Source organism: Wasmannia auropunctata, unplaced genomic scaffold, assembly GCF_000956235.1.
Source record: "Wasmannia auropunctata unplaced genomic scaffold, wasmannia.A_1.0 LD336111.1, whole genome shotgun sequence".
Taxonomy (NCBI): Eukaryota; Metazoa; Arthropoda; class Insecta; order Hymenoptera; family Formicidae; genus Wasmannia; species Wasmannia auropunctata.
Genome location: NW_012026779.1, coordinates 2,429,610 through 2,447,375, shown reverse-complemented (window position 1 = coordinate 2,447,375; position 17,766 = coordinate 2,429,610). Strand labels below are relative to the sequence as shown.

At 48.0% G+C, this 17,766-nt stretch overlaps 1 protein-coding gene across 2 annotated transcripts in view; it reads left to right on the top strand.

Moving 5' to 3' along the window:
• Positions 1–17,766, top strand: part of LOC105449384 (storkhead-box protein 2) — a 74,328-nt gene that overhangs the window by 47,509 nt on the left and 9,053 nt on the right. The gene's annotated exons all lie outside the window — the stretch shown is intronic.

The window sequence follows — 17,766 nt, the reverse complement described above, 5'->3', positions numbered from 1 at the left end:
GGGCGACCAGGCCGCCCCGGTTTATGCCTCGACCTCTTTATATTTTCCCGTGTTCCATCTTTCTCGACGAGAAGCGGCTCCTCGTAAATATTACGGTGGTTTTCGCATAATTTTCCAGTTAATATGCCCGACAACTTTCCTGCAAAACGCGCACGTGCTGACGGTCAATGCGCGCGAGATGCGTGCAACGCACGGCGGCTCATTAGCAAGGAGAACCATGCGCTCTTGTCTTGCCGTTTTTTTTTTAATCTGCCGTGGCATTTCGCAAGAACGTACACTGATCCGTGAGATTGAAAGAGGCATGCGAATATAAATGATTCAATTGAGATTTTGCATTTTTCATTCGAAGCTCGCTAAATTTATTTAGAGGTTATTTTTCAATGTCACAGATATACGATTTTATCGTAAATGAAATGAATGTGAAAGAAACGTGACTTAAAATTGTACAACCGTTTCGAAGCTCTCCCTGCAACCTCGACCCGAAGAAGGTTCGAGATGCCTGATCGAAAAAAAAAAAAAAAAGAAAATGGCACAACGCGCTCCACATAGAAATGACCCGATTGGTACGCGAGTCGCACGCCGGAATCCTGCATCCTCGACGTCGATGGGCGCAGCGAAAGGGACGTCGAGGTGCGCGCGCGCGCCCGTCTGGAATGCCAGACCTTCCTTCCCTCGTCTCCTCCACGCCCTAACTGAAATCCATACAGTGCGATCTCGCGAGGTAATAAATCGAGACTCCTTCTCGGTGTGCGACAGTAGCGGCATTCCAGGGCGATCGATTAAGTCGTGGCACCCGATTGGAGACGCGTGGCCCGATAACGCGACGCGCGTTTTCCATCACGCGTATATAATTTCCATTTCGCGATTTATCTCGACGCAATCGCGAAGCTCGCACGAGCGTCGGCCGTCTTATTTGCCGAGTATGACGAGTTATAATTGACTGGGCAACTTATACGATACTTATACCGGGCAACTATTTATTATTAATTAGACATACGTGATTGTAGCGGATATATTAGTGGCGATTAATATTCTCGTTATTATCACACGTTTCAATCAGGAGATATCCCTGTCAAGTGAGTGAGATCCACGGCGCTCGCTCGATGAGAAAACGTAAAGTCTCGCGGAACAGCGGAAAAAATCGACGTACACGTTATACCTGTTCCAGACATTTATTGCACAAAGTTGGTTAAAATGCGAGCCCGCGAATGCTAATGCGGGCCAAGTCAATGCATCAAGAAGATAAGGAGCTGAGGATCCTTGTGAAACGACGAGGATCCTCTCTTGGACGTGTCGGAACGCATACGAGAGAGAGAGAGAGAGAGAGAGAGAGAGAGAGAGAGAGAGCCGGGAAAATTAATAGCGCCGTATCGACATTCAGTTATTTCTACACTTTGTGTCTATAGTACTATAAATAGACGCGCGTCTGTATACATGCAGACGAAACGTACAAACGATAAGAGCGCGCGGTAACGCGGAATGCGCGCTCGTACATACACTCGTATGTACGTTACGTGTCGAACCGATCGTGGCGATTGCGATTCAGCGTTTTTGTTCGCGCGAGGCCCGAACAAAACGCCCGTGCTTCATTCATTATACGTATATATCCTATTGACTGGCCGTTGTTGGACGTTGTTAAGACGCGCGCGAAACTCGCGTTCGCGCTCGTGCGGCGAGGACTGGGAGAATATGCAGGCTGCAATTTTATGACGGGCGCGAACGGCGATCCGAAACGTCGTCGTCGCTTTATACTACGTCGGCGGGAATCGCGATTGTGTCATGCTGCTTGCGAATGCTCGCGAGAGCCCGCGAGAAATATCGCTTCGAGCGCTCCGTTCGCCACTTTTAAGTCTCAATTATCAGGAAACCGTGCGAAATTGATTTGCGAGAGAAACCGTGGCACGTATGTATACATGAAATCGATGTAATTTTTCTGTTATAAGAAGTATAGATCTAGAAAAATGTTCACTGATTGTCCGCGACAAAATAAAATTAAAGAAAATATATAACTTAATAATTATTAAATTATTAAATATATAACTTGAAATTATTAACAATTATTAAATTTACTCAATTATGATAAGCATCTCTCATGCATAGCTTTGATATTTAATTTGTTTCCCGGTCTCAAAGTGCATGCTTATCTTTCTACGTGAAGAAAATACTCCGCTCGGGTCGAATGTGCACGTGGTATGCCAATTGCGAGTGGAACGTGTTTAAAGGGTGCAAGGCGTCTTGTTACAGGCCTGACAACAGGATTCCAGGCTGGCCCCCCCTTGGCCTATCCGGTTCGGTTGACATTTCCATGCCCGGCGCTTATCGATTACTTTCGATTTGACTTTTTTCTCCCCTTGCGAATCGTCTGTCTCTCCATCTCTCGAGTTGCAACCAAGACGCAAATCTTTCACTCGGCTATTCAGCAAAACAATGACGATGGCGTGCTTGCATCCCATATTCGCTTTAATCGAATCTTTTCGCCGGGCGAAATCAAGCTGAGAGAATCCGACAGTCGCATTTAGCGCTAAATGCGAACCGTGAACACGATGTCGATACCTTAAGGCCACGGCGCGCTCTAAACACGTCTCTGTAATCGTAAGGTCGGTCAGCCTCTCACGCCTCCCCTGTCACGATTCTGCTATTCGCCCGATCGGAATAGGCTTCGGCGTATGATTACCTCTCCCGTGTCAGGAAAAAATTCTTTTCACCATTTGATTAGAGGCGAGAGATTTGTGCGCGAGCACGTTGTTGCCTAAACGTATAATCAACGTATCGATACCTGACGAATATTGCGAGTCCAAGGGTAACGGATTAACGATATATCCCTCCCCGGATATATATCGCACCCTCGTAATAATACCCTCGTAACCTTTCCCTCTCCCTCCCTAGAAGTTAATCGTTACGTTATATTTTATTATTATTTATTATTGTTATATTTTCTGAATGTTTAATATTCGTACTATTGAATTATTGCTTTATTCTCATAGACATTTTGCTTCTCGTATAAAAACTGCAAGTTTGATGGCAAAACACGGAGAAAGCTGCGTATACGGTGCGCACCTGACGTTAATTAACATTATAAGGATCTTAAAAGGGCCATTACTCGCCTCTTCTGAGTCTAAAAGGTGGCAATTAGGAATTTCGAAGCTACAGAAGCGACGAGGAGAATCCCACGGTCCTATACGATTCGTTCGTACGTTCGTATACACGTGCAGTGCAAACTGGTGTGTACGAGCCAGTGAAATGACAGAGTCGAGTAACGAGCTATCTGTCTATCCATCTACCACCGCAGTGCAAACGTTTGTAGGCCCATCGATGTGTGCCACGGTATTTTCGAGTGGCAACTTCCTGTGTGTCGAGTGTCAGCTGTGGATCCTGACGTCCGCCTCCTCCGTATAGATCGACGATTACCACGATGATGGTGGGGTCGGGGCACGACGTATATACGTATTCGCTATTACTTCGCTCCTTCCTGCCGTTTCTCGAGACGTTACCCGGACATTTTCCCCACGATTCTCCGTCGGTGAGTTTAACGCACCGCGCGTCCCTATTCATATTCATAATTCGTCAACAACTCGCGCGATTTGCCAGAGGACGCGTCGCAACTTTCCTACTGGGCAAGCAATACCTGATGACTGCAATGCATGACTCTGAGAGAAGGTGTCGGACTCTCCTGAACTAGTACCTGTCACGGTAGCCGGAAGTTTACGGATATATAACTTTCCATTACTTGCGCGGCTCCAACGCTTCTAATTATTATTTAGAATAATTAAGTAATCATACATGCATATTCCTCGCCAATGATTGTTTAAACGGTAAACTAATTATACGTAATTTTCATAGCTGAATGCTTGACGCGAATTATCTGATCGTGAGTCTATAATATCGATAAATATATACGCGCGCGTATAACGATTACGAGCGAACGTTATACTGCACTCCTATATCCATTTTCTGATGGAATTCGCGGCTACCTCGCTTTGCCGCGCGATATCAGTTCGTATTACGCAGTCAAACGGCGCCGTTTACCGTAGCCGCGGGTACGATTAGTATAGATGTGAGAGCGAAGCGCAGAGTGGCGTTTAATGCGATCGTAATTACACGGGGAACTTAAGACCGGTAGCGAGGGAAGAGTGAAAGAGAGAGGGAAAGCCCCTCACCTTTCGACAAGATAATTCGCCGACTTAAATCAACATCGCAGCAGTCGCGCGATGGCACGAAATGTCGAGAGAGGCGAAACGGCGCGGCGTGCGTCGCGAACGAACCGGACTGTGACTGGCGGCATTGAGTAACGGATAATTGCATCGGCTAATAAATTAATCCGCGACCTCCCTCGCGTACGCCCACGCGAGAGAGAAAGAGAATGAGACGCGTGGCGGTATCGTCTAAGTCGCTGTTAATAAGTATCTTACGCCACTCCACAGGCGATTGTCTAGGTCAAGGCGCCCTCGCTTCTAAACGCACCTGCAACCAACGCGCTGCACGGGAAGTGCGTCCGCGGCGCGTTACATACAGACGCTGCCTATTACGTTTTTCTCGATGGTTACGCAAAGTAAAGAACAGGCTGCGCGACCGCAAATCTCATTCGTCGGCGTCGGGGAGAATAATTTGAGTACAGACCAACGATTGTAGTAGACCGCGATCCAATTCCGGGTAATGCAGCGCAAACATCTTAGCGTTAAAGCGTAGATTGGCAATTATATACGAGGCGAGTTTAACGCGATGGCTCGAATTAATCATATCTCGGGGGAGGAGAGCGGTCGGATCAATGCGGTGTCACGTTATTACGTGACACATGTGCGATGTTTGGCGATGAGTATCAAATTTTAACGTTTATTACCGCAGCCTCGTTCTCGGGAGAGAGGCGAAACGCCGGAGGAGAGGTTGTTTTTTCGTCGCTCACCCCTAAATCGGGGCGCGGATAATAAATGCAAAGCCACCCTCCCGCGATCGCGGGAGCGTGCCCGGTTAATACGACATATGCGCAGCTGCGGCAATACTCTCTCTCTCTCTTTCTCGCTCTCGCGACACACATTCGGAGAGGGTAACGTGATATACGCGCGTCTTTCGACTCTACCTCTTTTAGCATGCAAATGATCCGACAGCCGTTTGAACGAGGCGACAACGCGCGCACGACTGACTGATTGACGCGCAACTTGGAAGCGCTTAAGGTAATAGCGCGGACAATAAAAACGGGAAATGAATGTGAAGAGGACGCTCGTAAACGCCGAAAGAGTTAACCCCGTGGATGTGCGCGCGCGCGCGCCCGCACGCCTCTCGAAATGAAGACGCGAGAGAGGATCCCAGGGAATCCGGCCAATCGGCCCCGCATAATGATCCGCTACGGGAAACGAGTGGAAAATTACACAGCGCCCGAGAGAGGAGACTCCGCGCTCTCTTCGTGCAAAGCCACGAGGAGAGTCGTGGAGAGCAAAGAACGTGGCATTCTGGCCGCGAAAGGGAAAGGCATCCTTCGTTATCGAGGCGCATCGTGTGCCTCGTGCAAAACTGCAGAATTTCAGCGACGACGACGCCGATACGCGATGCAAAACGTATACGTACCGGCATTTACCTTCTCCGGGATGGAAAGCCGATACGATACGGCTCGCCGGCCTAGGGTGCTCTCCTCGCGGTGCCGCGAATCGTGCGCGGAGTAACTCGGCACTCCTCGCCGAGAAGAAGTGGACAATGTTTCAGGAGAGATCGTAATATCGCATCGTATTACGCGAGAGAAAATCTATCCCGGTCGTGCGCGCGCGTGTGTTTGTATATGCGCGCGAATACGGTACCGAGAGTCATTTCCGTAATCGGGAGTACCGACGATTTAAGTTATCGTCGCGTGCATCGCATTCTTTTCGATGGGAACGCTGGAAGCGAGCGCGCGCTTGATCGCGGAGCGGTGAAATGAATTTTATTCACGCGCGCGCGCGCGCGCGCTAATTTTTTCTCTCTCGCGGTCTTAATGTATTTTTCATCCGGTGTGGGTATATTTAGACCGCGGCTTGGGCCGCGAGAGTTCGCGTGTATGTACACACATAGAGAGGTAGAAACGGTAAAAGCTGAAAACAATATAACGAGCGCGATGTACACGCGTGAGGCGTGTGCATGTGCGTACACATTCATTTCCGACTAACTGTTCCGTGCAGCGGAAAACAGTTTATGCGTTTTAGCGAAATACGGCTAATATACGTGGGGGAGCGTGCGAAGATCTCCGCGCCGCGCCGTGCCGCGCCGCGCCGCGCCGCGATTCAAGTAATTGACTTAGAGTGAAACCTGGGCGCTTTCGAAAGCGATGTCTTGTAGCTAATAAATTCCCGAAAACAATGCCACTGTCACGGCTTTCTTATCTCATCCGTCTTATCGGGGCATATATCAACGTCCTTGAGAAATTGTTCCTTGCGCTATTTCCATAACTGGTTTAAATCGAAGCGAGTTTTGCATTTTATGCACATTAAATATGACGCAGAGAGATGGAGAACGAGAAAGAGAGAGAAGGTGGGAGATTAAATCAGGCGTTTTCACGCGACCCGTCTGGGATTAAGTCGCTTATCAGTAGTCTCGATGGAAACACGCCCGCCCGCGCCGCTGCCGCCGCGCCGCCACAACCACCCTCCGAAAGATTCCTGAGAGCCGCGGCCAGTAAAGTCTCTAAGGACGCGCGTCCTATGCACGCGTGAAATAACCCTTTTGCATATTACACTTTTTCAGCGGCAGTATCCAGTCTGCCTTAAATTTGTTGCGAAGACTTTATCTTCGTTCGCCAACGCGCGATCTTCGCGGGGCACTCACGGGGATAAGCTCGCGGCGCGCCGTAGTATGCGCGCAGGTTGAAGAACATCGGTTTAAAGCGCATACAGAGAGAGACGGTAAGATCCGCGAAGGACGAGTCTTTCTCTCTCTCCTGGGTCTCTCGCGATTCTATGTACAAGCGAAATTTATGCCGTTCGCAGTAGTGCTAGGTCACAAAGTATCGTGCCGAACGTTAACCCGAGCGGAAGCTGCATAGTACAAGACGTTCCAGCTCTTTTCGTACAAATCTTGCGAAATCTCAAATAATCCGTAAGGAAAAATAATGAAACAATTTCTCTAAATATTCAAATTCGAAAACGCTTCACTCAGAATAATACATAATTTCGAAAAATATGAAACGCGAGAGAAACAATAAGACTGTTCTTTTTAGCTGAACTTCTTGCACGGTTCAGCTTTTCTCTTTTTCTCTCCAATGTAGAGAGAAAAAAAAGAGGAAAGTCGAACCGTGCAAGAAATCCAGTTAAAAAGAACAACTCTAATAATTTCATTTTCCGTGGAAACATCGTTCATCTCACAATCAGTTAAGATTAATTTTTTTTATCCTGAGAATTTTTTGTTAATTTTACTAAATCTGAGATATTCCTATGGTAATTATTGGAGGGTATCTTCTACAGGGTATCTTTTTCTTGCTTTAAATCGCGGAATAATCCGACGAAGCTCGCGCGGGAACAGGTTGAAACATCCTGTAGAGCGGCTGGTGGAGCTTATGAATAAGAAACAGCCCGGCAGGCCAGGCGAAGTCGGGCAGTACCTCATACCACGTCCGACTATCCATGAGAACTGGACCGTTCCGGAGAGCTCTCGCGAGTGTATATCTCTCTCGTCATCTCGCTCTCTCTTTCTCCCGCGCCCGCCATTTTCGACACACGAAGCGAGAGGAGCTTATATATTCTCTTTCTCCACTTGCTCGCGCGCACCGATCGTCGCGCGAGGCGCACGTGGGTATCGCGCGCGGATCGCGGCATCAGGAGTGCCGTGTCCGTCTCTCGATCTAGCACGGCTCGTCCGAGAAAAACGTATAGGTAGGAAAATTGGCGCACGTCGCGTCGGCCGGGGAGGGAAATCGCGACATCGCCGCGGCTTTTGTTGCGGCTGACGATAAAGGATACGAGGATCTTCGGGAATATAAGGCGAGATGTCGTCCACAGGGCGACGGCATAAATTCACCGAATTATCTTCCCCGTTGCATCTCAATAGCGCGCGCGCGCGAATTCCCGTCGTGGAAGTTTGATTAGGATCGCGAACGGGTGGATTCCCGTCGCGAGGAGGCGAAAGTAAAACGCGGCGCGACGGCAATACTTTCGTATTCGCCCGGAACGATCGGACGCGTAAGATAAAAACCGTTCCGCGCGCGGTCCATTTTAATAACGCTCTTCAAATGCAAAGTGCAGCGGGCTCGCGGCCGCGCCGGGCCGGTATTTTCTGAAATACGCTATAAAAGTTGACAGTGTTTATCGCACGGGGCGGTGGTTTTTAACCGGTTTTCTCTATTCGCGACGCAGTGCGCGCTGATATCCCTCTCGCGCGAAAATAGGCGCGAAGAGCATGCCGTTTCGAGAGACTCGCCCATGGACGCGCGCGTCTCGGATATCGCATGGCCACATTCGTGTTGCTAATTTTTCGCGTGGGTATACGATCGCGTTGCTATTGTTAGTAGCCGTTAAGGAAAACGGGTTTCTTCAGGTGAAACGCGACCGTAGGTTCATTACGGCTAATCCATTACAACGACGTGGTGTTACGGCGTGGAACGAACATAACCGGCGCAAAGTATCAAGACAAGTCGTACCGCAAGATCGTTTAGTCAAGTCGAAATGAGTTATTTCTTCATCTCGGAATCCTACGCAGGCTTTCCCCGGAAAGTATGATTTCTTGATTTATTACGTCTTGTCGTTCTTCTCGAATACCAATTTCGTGAAATACTTCGTGACAATCGTTTCGAAATGATAATTCAAACAAACACGGCGGGGACGGATGGCGGGCGTTGTATGAAATACTTGTGAAATACTTGTGAAACTCCGGACTGAAAGGAAAAAAATCTAGGAGACCGCGCGCATCGGCGTTATATACAGCGATGACGGCGGGTCGTAAAATAAATTCTGCGCCGGATTATCGACTTTAATAACGCGCGTATACCGGTTTACATTTAGTCCGTGTGGCGTGTCCGCGTTAAACGTGCGTACGTACATGCGTCGAATGAGCACCTGGAATCGAATGGACATTGTCAGCATCGGTATATCGGGACCACTTAGGCGCGCTGCTACGTGACTTCGCCTGCTTGCTGAACATTCGCTCGGATCGCGCGCGCGCGCGCGCGGCGCGGGGACGCGATTTCACACGTCCTGAAATCCGATTTAAGCCGAGCACGAGGTCGTACCTGCGCGCGCGATCGCACGTTTTAGAATTGGAAACCCGCATCGGTTTCTCTTCGCCGCATTCGCCATTACTTCGCTCGCGCGATCCTCCTGGCCGCGACGTAAATCGATTTGCGAGTCGCGGAGACGAGTTCGGAGCATCTTGCCAATCAACATTGATATTCCGGTTGTACTTATAATAGATTTAATGCACAAGAAGATTTGCTGATGTTAGAGGTAAAACGAAGAGTTAATCACGGTAATTTCCTCGGAGGAGGACTATTTACCGTTTACGACGAGAGAGAGAGAGAGAGAGAGAGAGAGACCGACGCGCATCACCACGGGTCGTCGACACCGATTCGGCAGATTCACTTTGCTCGACCGGGCAATTCAATGATGGCGCGATTACTTCTTAGGCGCGACCAACCGCGAGAGCGACATAATTACAAAGGTGTGCACCGCCCCGTCCGTAGAGGCGACGAAAGGCGTGGTGGTGCCGCGGCGCTTGTAAAATCCGTTGGCCTCCGTTGGCGAGCGCGTAAGTCGCATTACTTCCACATATGTAGGTTAATGTCAAGGGAGTACAATAATCCGCGAGTATATCTTCGGCGTGATTGATGACGCGCCGCAATCGCCCATTCTTCCGCGCGGAATTGAAGACGCTGCTTTTAATTTACGACGAACGAAAAGGAGATTCGCCAACGTGTAATTTGCGCTTTAAAAGGATAGGCCGGCGATCTTGAGCCGAGGTCGGCGATTCACCGCGCCAAAGAAACATTTTTTTTGCGGAGTTTTTTTCTCTCTCTTTCTCTTTCTCTCTCTAGAGGAGCTTATCTTCTAATGATTTTAATGTGTCGATCGTATATGACTCATCGAGAATTCGCTTATTTACTTTTCGCTCATCGGCGACGTTAAGTAGCCGCCGGAGAGAATTCAAGGGTAAATTAACGGCGCAATTAAACGAGATGAGATTAGTGGCGTGCCGTCTCGCCGTTAATTTCGCGAGAGGGCGGGCGTTTTTAGACGTTGTATTTACAGCCAATCTAATCTCCGGTTAGTGAATTTCATCACTAGCAAACAGTCGTGACATTTCACCTGTGCTCCGTTGGCCTCGATAGTCAAGCGACCACATTCGCCTCTGCAGATAAATACGTGCATCACTTCCGTGTTACCTTATGACCTACCTTAATAAGAAACTACTACAATCCTCTGTTTTAATTCTCCACGACTTGTGATTTCTCGTAGAATAATGCATACTTATATCGTTCTTTGTCAAACTTCGATAAATTAATTGAGCAAAAAAAAAAAAGATTTTTCAACAGTTTTCAAGGGTACGACCTTTACGTCAATAACAATTTAAGATTTGACATTTTTAAAAAGTATATATAGTTATTTAAATAGTATATATAGTTATTATAAAAGTATATATAGTATAACTATATAAGTATATATAGTTATTATAAAAGTATATATAGTTTTTAAGTTAAATAATTTAAAACAATTGTAACTCAATTTTGAGTTAAATTCCGTTGTTTTATTAAAAAATAATTATATTATTTTAGTTAAAAATAACTATATATTAAGTAACAGTAGTGGCGACTCAAATAGAGTTAAATTTGACACTATAGATTTAACAGTGTACGTGTAGATTCGAATAGATCTTGTTTCTTTCACGTGGTCATATCTCAAAATTTTTGAAAATGGTAATTATTGGTTTCCTGACAGATTAGTTGCAACAGCTGATCTGATATCAATTTTGCACTTCCAACAGCGTGGATAATTCAATCTGGATAAAGTAATGGTGGAAACGCATTAGTGCGCCCTACAATCTTACACAACTTGTTGCTCGAGAAACAATGGGCAAGAATAATATAAAACTTTCTCGATTGGGAGCGGCGAGGTCGAAGATAGTTTGTTCCCGGGTACGATGTAATGCTTCACCGCGTAGAAAAGCTTCCTAATTATCATTAAAACCGCACTGACTGAAACCGGCCACCACAACGAGCAACAACGTGAGATTTATTACTCGGGAGAGGGCCGATCCCTTTCGTTCAACTCAATTACGCCATTATCGGTCGTGACCGACGATGAGGCAACGAAAATCTCAAAACTGCATGTTTCGTACATATAATGACGTATCTTGCTGAATGTTGCGTACAAGAGATTAAATTGCGATATAATATTAATAACAAATTCATTAGGGCCGGAGGATATAGTGTGAGATACTGTCCAATTACGGCGAAGTGGACGTGCGCGTCGAGTGATCGTACTTGCAAAATGGCTCTCGTGTCAAATCGCGAGAGCGAGCAGAACGGCTGCTGCGCCCTTATCGCGAGGAGAACGAATGGTATCGGCGGCCGCGCGTGATGCAGCAGCAGCAGCAGCGTCGAACGGCGGAATCGAGGCTACGAGTCGATTCTCATGGCCTCGGCTTATATCGTCTTTCCGGCGAACGAAAAATCACACGACCCCGTGAGGTCGGGATTTAAATCCGAGCGCGATCTAGTCGTCTCTGTGCCGCCGCCGCCGCCGCCACCGCCGTTGGCGATCCAGCGAAATTTAATATCACCGTAACGGGGATTCGCGCGCGCGCGGCTCTTGCAATAACAAAACAAAAAAAAAAGATCCCGCGCAAGCACGCGCGCGGGCGTGCTCTACCTTGTGCCCTCTGCCCCCTCCGTCTTCCGATTCACCGCAATTCTCGTAGGCGACGGATTAAAATGCCTCGCATTGTTATACCGTCCTCCTGATATGCCAGGCGGCTTGTAATACGAGTATGTGGCACGAGAGGGATATATAGCGCGCGCGGAACCTGCATCGAGACACGATATACGAGGAGGCCTCGGGATGGAAAGTGGCCGGCGTGTCACGACACGCCGTATGATCGTTCGCGATACCGCCGCAAGAACATCCGAAGTTGTTTATACGCATTATAACTTCGCACGGCGTGAAAATGAATTTTCTGACACAATGACTCACAGCCCGCGGGCAGAGCCGGGGAGAAAAAAGAATACTTGACCGCAATATCTATATCACGTATACGATGCGCGATGACACAATGAATTAAAAACGGCGACTTCTTTTTTTTGCATGTCTTGCGACACGATCATCCTCGTAATAGCTCCGCTGCGTATTGTCTCCGGTAATGTATGCGCTCGCGCATTTGCGTACATCTAGAAGCATCGACGCATGTAACTTGCGGATCCTTATATGAGCGCGACGCGATCTCGTGTGTGTGTGTGTGTATCTTCTCGGAAAGTTAAGCGGCTTACGTTCGATGGATGCGAGAGGCTAGAGAAAGTCCCCGTGTATACATGTACATACTCTGTTTCTCACTGCGGACGATAGCGCGGGAATACGCGCGAACGTAGTTTTGGCGTACGCAACGGCGTTCGGCGATGATAAAAAGAATATTTTCTCGCTAATAATCCGAGACGACACTTAACGACGATGTCTCGTCGGATGATTAAGGACACGCTACCGAGCTCATGAAAGCTTTATTTAAGGCGGCAGTTAAGTGCACAAGTATACTGCGCTGTCCGCGGGATATGTCGTCATTCACCACCTGCGTAGGACCGTAGGAATTCGCAGCCAGTGACACCACGTCGTGCAGGTCGTAGGCGTATGCGTGGTGTAAAATGCGCAATAATTGAAAAACTGGGTCCTGCGCGAAAAGCAGGTATTCTCCGAGCCGCTGAAACCTGCCGCATTCATCGCTGAATGTAGCACGTGATTCCTTTATATCTCTTTAAATCTTTGAAGCTGTTTATATATGTATATTCGACAAAAACGAGTAAAATATATAGCAACGCGTTTATATTATAATATGAGTTATTTAAAGATGAATGTGTCACGTATAAAAAGACATTGGACCTGCATCAACTATAGACGCTCAAATTTGAAAATTTAATTTAAAAAATCTGATTTTTCTTTCAGTCAAATTAAATCGGAATATTTCATATTCATTTAAAAAATTCATCGCCAAGATATTTTCTCTACGACGCGAATCCTTGAACAGCACTTCTTGTTTGCGGATTGAGTATTTCACGATGTCCTCTGAGCCAACCGAACGATGTTTGAGTTAGCCTTAGACAAAGATCATTACGAACACGGTGTGCTCGTCACTGTTGTCGAGTTGTGTGCACATTGTCGCGACCCGGATTCGATAGCTCGGATATAAATCTTCGAAAAAGATTGCGAATCGTTTGCTGTGACTTGTCGTCATAAGGGATCTAGTACTACTCAGCGAAGTTCGTGTCTGCAGCTTATAAGTATCTTCTATAACAAAGTGCCTTTCCGAATAATAGCGGCGAGATTCGTATCTCGTTAGATAATTGTACGATTTGTACGACTTAATTTTCGTAACGATGTAACGTGCGGCGCATTGTATGCAACAATAATACCCCGGAGATCGTGGTCGCTAAATGACGTAACGTGTACTCGGGAACGATTTCGACGTGGGCGCACGTTTCATTTTAGATCGGGCTCGCGCGCGTTTGAATTTAACGAGTGCTCCATTTGATTTCGACTCGCTTCTCGCGCGTTCCGTGTCTCACGACGGGAACTCGATCGTGGGGCGCGTTTCGCGTTCTTTCGCAGCAGGAAAATTTATTTCCGACAGTCGCGGGCAGCAGGAGTACCCCGCCACGGCGGGGAATACCGCGGGCACACGCGCGTGTCTACTTATTTATAATTGACTCGCGCCTTCTTACGTAACACCGCAGTCGCATTCCGCGCGCGGATAACAAAACGGTCGGTTAGCGTCTCGGCCGGGATTATTGACTGCCGACAGGGATGCATAAATCCGGTAGGAAACGAACGAGAGAGATCTGGTCTCTCGTGCGAACGAGACATTAACCAACCACGCCTTGTCCGAAAGGATTGTAGATTCTTTTTCGTGCACTTCATCCTTCTCGCGCACCTGAGAGTTTCACCATCGAAATTGCTTTCTCTCAGGCGTTAATTCCACCAACGTAGGCTTATCAGACTTCAAATAAATCATCTATCTGTATTGTAGCTATAAACTTATTACACGAAAGAAAGGGGCTGGCTTAATTTACTTAATCAACGTTGATTCGATAAGAGTCTGGCTCTTACGACCATTTCTGTTAGCGTTAGAGTTAATTGGTCTCCCATTTCTTCTTATGAGCAAAACTGTGAGAAGTGAATTAGCGTCGTTCGTCGACTTTAATTAATTTAGCGTTATTAGCGGGAGCGCCCGTCTCTCTCCGGTAGAGAGTAAAACGTCCGGCCTTATTTAATCCTTCCGGATGAATGCGGTATACCTCTTAGAAGAGTGAAAAGGTAAAATGGTTTCCGCGGTGCTGTCAACGCTGTTATACCATGCAATCAACAATCTAACGTATGATTAATCTAATGTACGATTTCCGTATTTGCTCTCGCGCGCGCTGACGCAATCCGAGACAAAAAGAGACCGCGGCGGTAAGATAAACAAATGAGGGAGAATGAGTCGCTGGAATCGATATATTGCCGGAGGTACGAAGTGGCGTCTTAAGGATTTACATATAATCAGCGCGAGCGCGGGTAGTCGCCGTGGACTCTCGGAGGAGAGTGTATACGCGATTCAAAGGTCGTCTTGTTACGAGGTGATTCCTCGAGTGGCGAGTGGTCTTTGCCATTTCCCATGAGCATAGCCATAAAGGCGGCGGAGGTCGACCGACCGACCGACCAACCAACCGACCAACCCGACCAGCCAACCAACACGATGGATCACAGCGATAAGGATATATGCAGCGTGTACTGCAGCTTGTACAGTACACCGGAAGTGATCCCACCGCACTCGCGCGCGCGCGCGTTTCGAGGAACGGTCCGAGAGAGGTAACAAGTCTCGTCGTTCCACCGTCGGCAGCCACCGTTGTCTTGTCTGTCCGTGTCGCGTTTCTGCGTCCCCGTGGCCCGTCTATTGCCCGCGGTGTTATTTGTTTCGATATATTTTCGCGTAGGCGCGGATCGACCGACCCGAATGCCAGCTCTATACCTTTTACTTCGGGATGCAGAAACGAATGCTGTTCTACGTGGGCAGCGCGGAGTAGTAATATAATAAAGTCCCGCGGAATGATAGAAAGGTGCAGGATGCTAATAATAGCCTTTCGCAGGGTCGCCGCAGGTCGGCAGGTGTGCTTCGCGGTATCTACTAGCTGTTCCCCCGGACGGATCAGTGTCGTCGACTTCGTGACGAGTTTCGTGACGTAGTCGCGTCGCAGAACTCGAACGAGTTGAGAGAGAAACGTCGTTTCAGCTCGCGCGTGAATAAGTGAAAAAAATAAATAAATAAATGCCAGGATGACTCCCTTCTCCCCGAACCAGTTTACCTGATTTTATTTAGAGTACTTTGTACTCGGATAATAAGAGCGGCTTTGTACAACAAAATGACATTGCAATATCGAGATCTGCGATCGAGAGAAAGCCGCGAAACGATAGAGCGACGCAGGTATCGAAACAGCGAACGTCGATGCGAGATCGACGCCGTGTTCTTTTAAATTCTACCCTATATAGGCACTAGACTGGTCATAAAGCATGGCCTAACAAAAATAAGAATAAACCGTTAATGGCCATTTGCACAACCGCTAGTTGGGTGGTAAATGTCCATCGGCCATAAATCGTCCCGATCGGTGGCGCGCCGCGGCATTGGAAAACAAAACGACAAATGGAGCGGTGTTCCTGACGCATGCAGACCGCTTTCCGGAAAATTTATGACGCGGGTCTAATTGTCGGTGTTCTCGGCGGTATATCTGAAATTGCGCACGTACGCTCCGACGGTTTAATTTCAAGAGCAAAACAACTTGGTGAGACTTAAAAGCCGCGTTATCCGACGGTCATCTAATCGTCCTCTCCTCCCTCCCTCCCTGAAAAGATCAAGATCGCTCAAGGATAAGAAACGTACGAAAAAAAAAACACGGTGAACGAGACAAAAAAAATCTGGCGGTGTCACGCGAGGAGAAGCCTTCCTCCGAGAATCTCTCATCGCGACAAATTCGCACGTAGATATCTCGCCGGCCGACCTCTCGAATTCGGAGTGCGCGCGCGCCGATAATGAGCGGCAGATAACGCGCGCGGAGAAACACGTTCGGGACACGTTCGGGACGGGATTCTCACGACATGGAGCCGCGGCGAGTCGACAAACATCCACGCCCCAGAAACCGACGTATCGGGTTCCACGATCCCGCTGGCCTCGCTACGACGACGTCCGTCTTTCCGCCTGTCGTCGACAAAGCTCCTTGAAAATTGTGCAACGCAACCGTGGTTCTCGCAATCTCCCGGTACGATGACGGTAGATCATGTACCTTTTTTTTTCTCTTCATGCCGCGCGCGCTCGCGGGATAAGATCTCGCTCGCGCGAATGAAACTGAAACTGGCCGCTCCCACGTGAGCATTTAGGTGCCGCTTGTGCGACGCGGTAATTCAAGAGAGGCGTAAATAAACGGCAATGATGTACGGTCGAAATAGCCGAGAGATTTAAAAAAAATTCTCCCGATTGCTGTAACGCACTTTAGGTGGGCGTTAAACGAGATATCGAAATCGTGTACCAGAATTGGAATATCTTGAATGAACAACGATATTTTATCCCATTAACTGAACTGTAGACTCGAGTACTGTAGCCTCGGATGAATGTTGAGCGTGAGAATAATTTTGCTAAGTAGTCGAAGTCTCTAAATAGACATCTTTTCATTCAATGAGCATCGAGCGTGAGAATAATGTTTAAGACGAAAGTGGAAGCATTGCCGAGGCCATGCGCCTTTTTTGTATGATCCGGCTCTACGAAACGCGCGTGTGTATCAAGACGCGGACATGGACGTGTCGTTGGCGTGTAGAGGCGGACGACGAGACAACTTGTCCTGTCGTGGCAGATGGCCCCCCCGCGAAAGAACAAGAGCGAAGGAGAGACTTAGGAAGGCGGACTTATTCGGCCTATTTACGGGCAATTGTTTAACGGGAGCTCGTGAAGCGGGAGTTTTCTACACGTTAGTTACACGCGTAATTGGAGATCCGCTCTTTTCCCTGTCTTGCCCTGTCTCGCGAATAACAAAGGCAACCGTTGACAGACGTGCAGGGAAATTGCAGAGTTGCGCCTCAGAGAAGGCGGGCCCGCGATCGCACGAACTTTAAATAGAGCTCCTCTCCGCCGGCTCTCCGAAACCTTTAATTATACACGATCGGTGGAGCAAGTGGCCTCGCGAGCGCATTGTCGAGTATACTGGCATACTAGCCGCGATTACATTGATTAAAATATTTCAGTGATCTAGAGGAACTGTACACTGCCTCACGTCGACGTTGGCAGTCGACTTTCCCGCACTTCATACGGAGCTTCTCTATCAGTAGAGAGACCTTTAATTATAAGCGATCGGACAGCGATTTCACAAATAGACATTTCCGTGCGCGCGCGCGGCATATCTTTTATGATTGGAATAAAATATATATATATATTATATCGTGAATAATATTGCGATACGTAGGCAAGCGGTGTGTTTTATGTTGACGTTGGCACTGACTTTCTCTGCAGCATCGACTTAATTCGAAAGGACATCAGAGATTCGTCGCACGAACGAAGCGCGGGGAATTTCGAGGTCCTACCCCGGCCTCCCCCCCC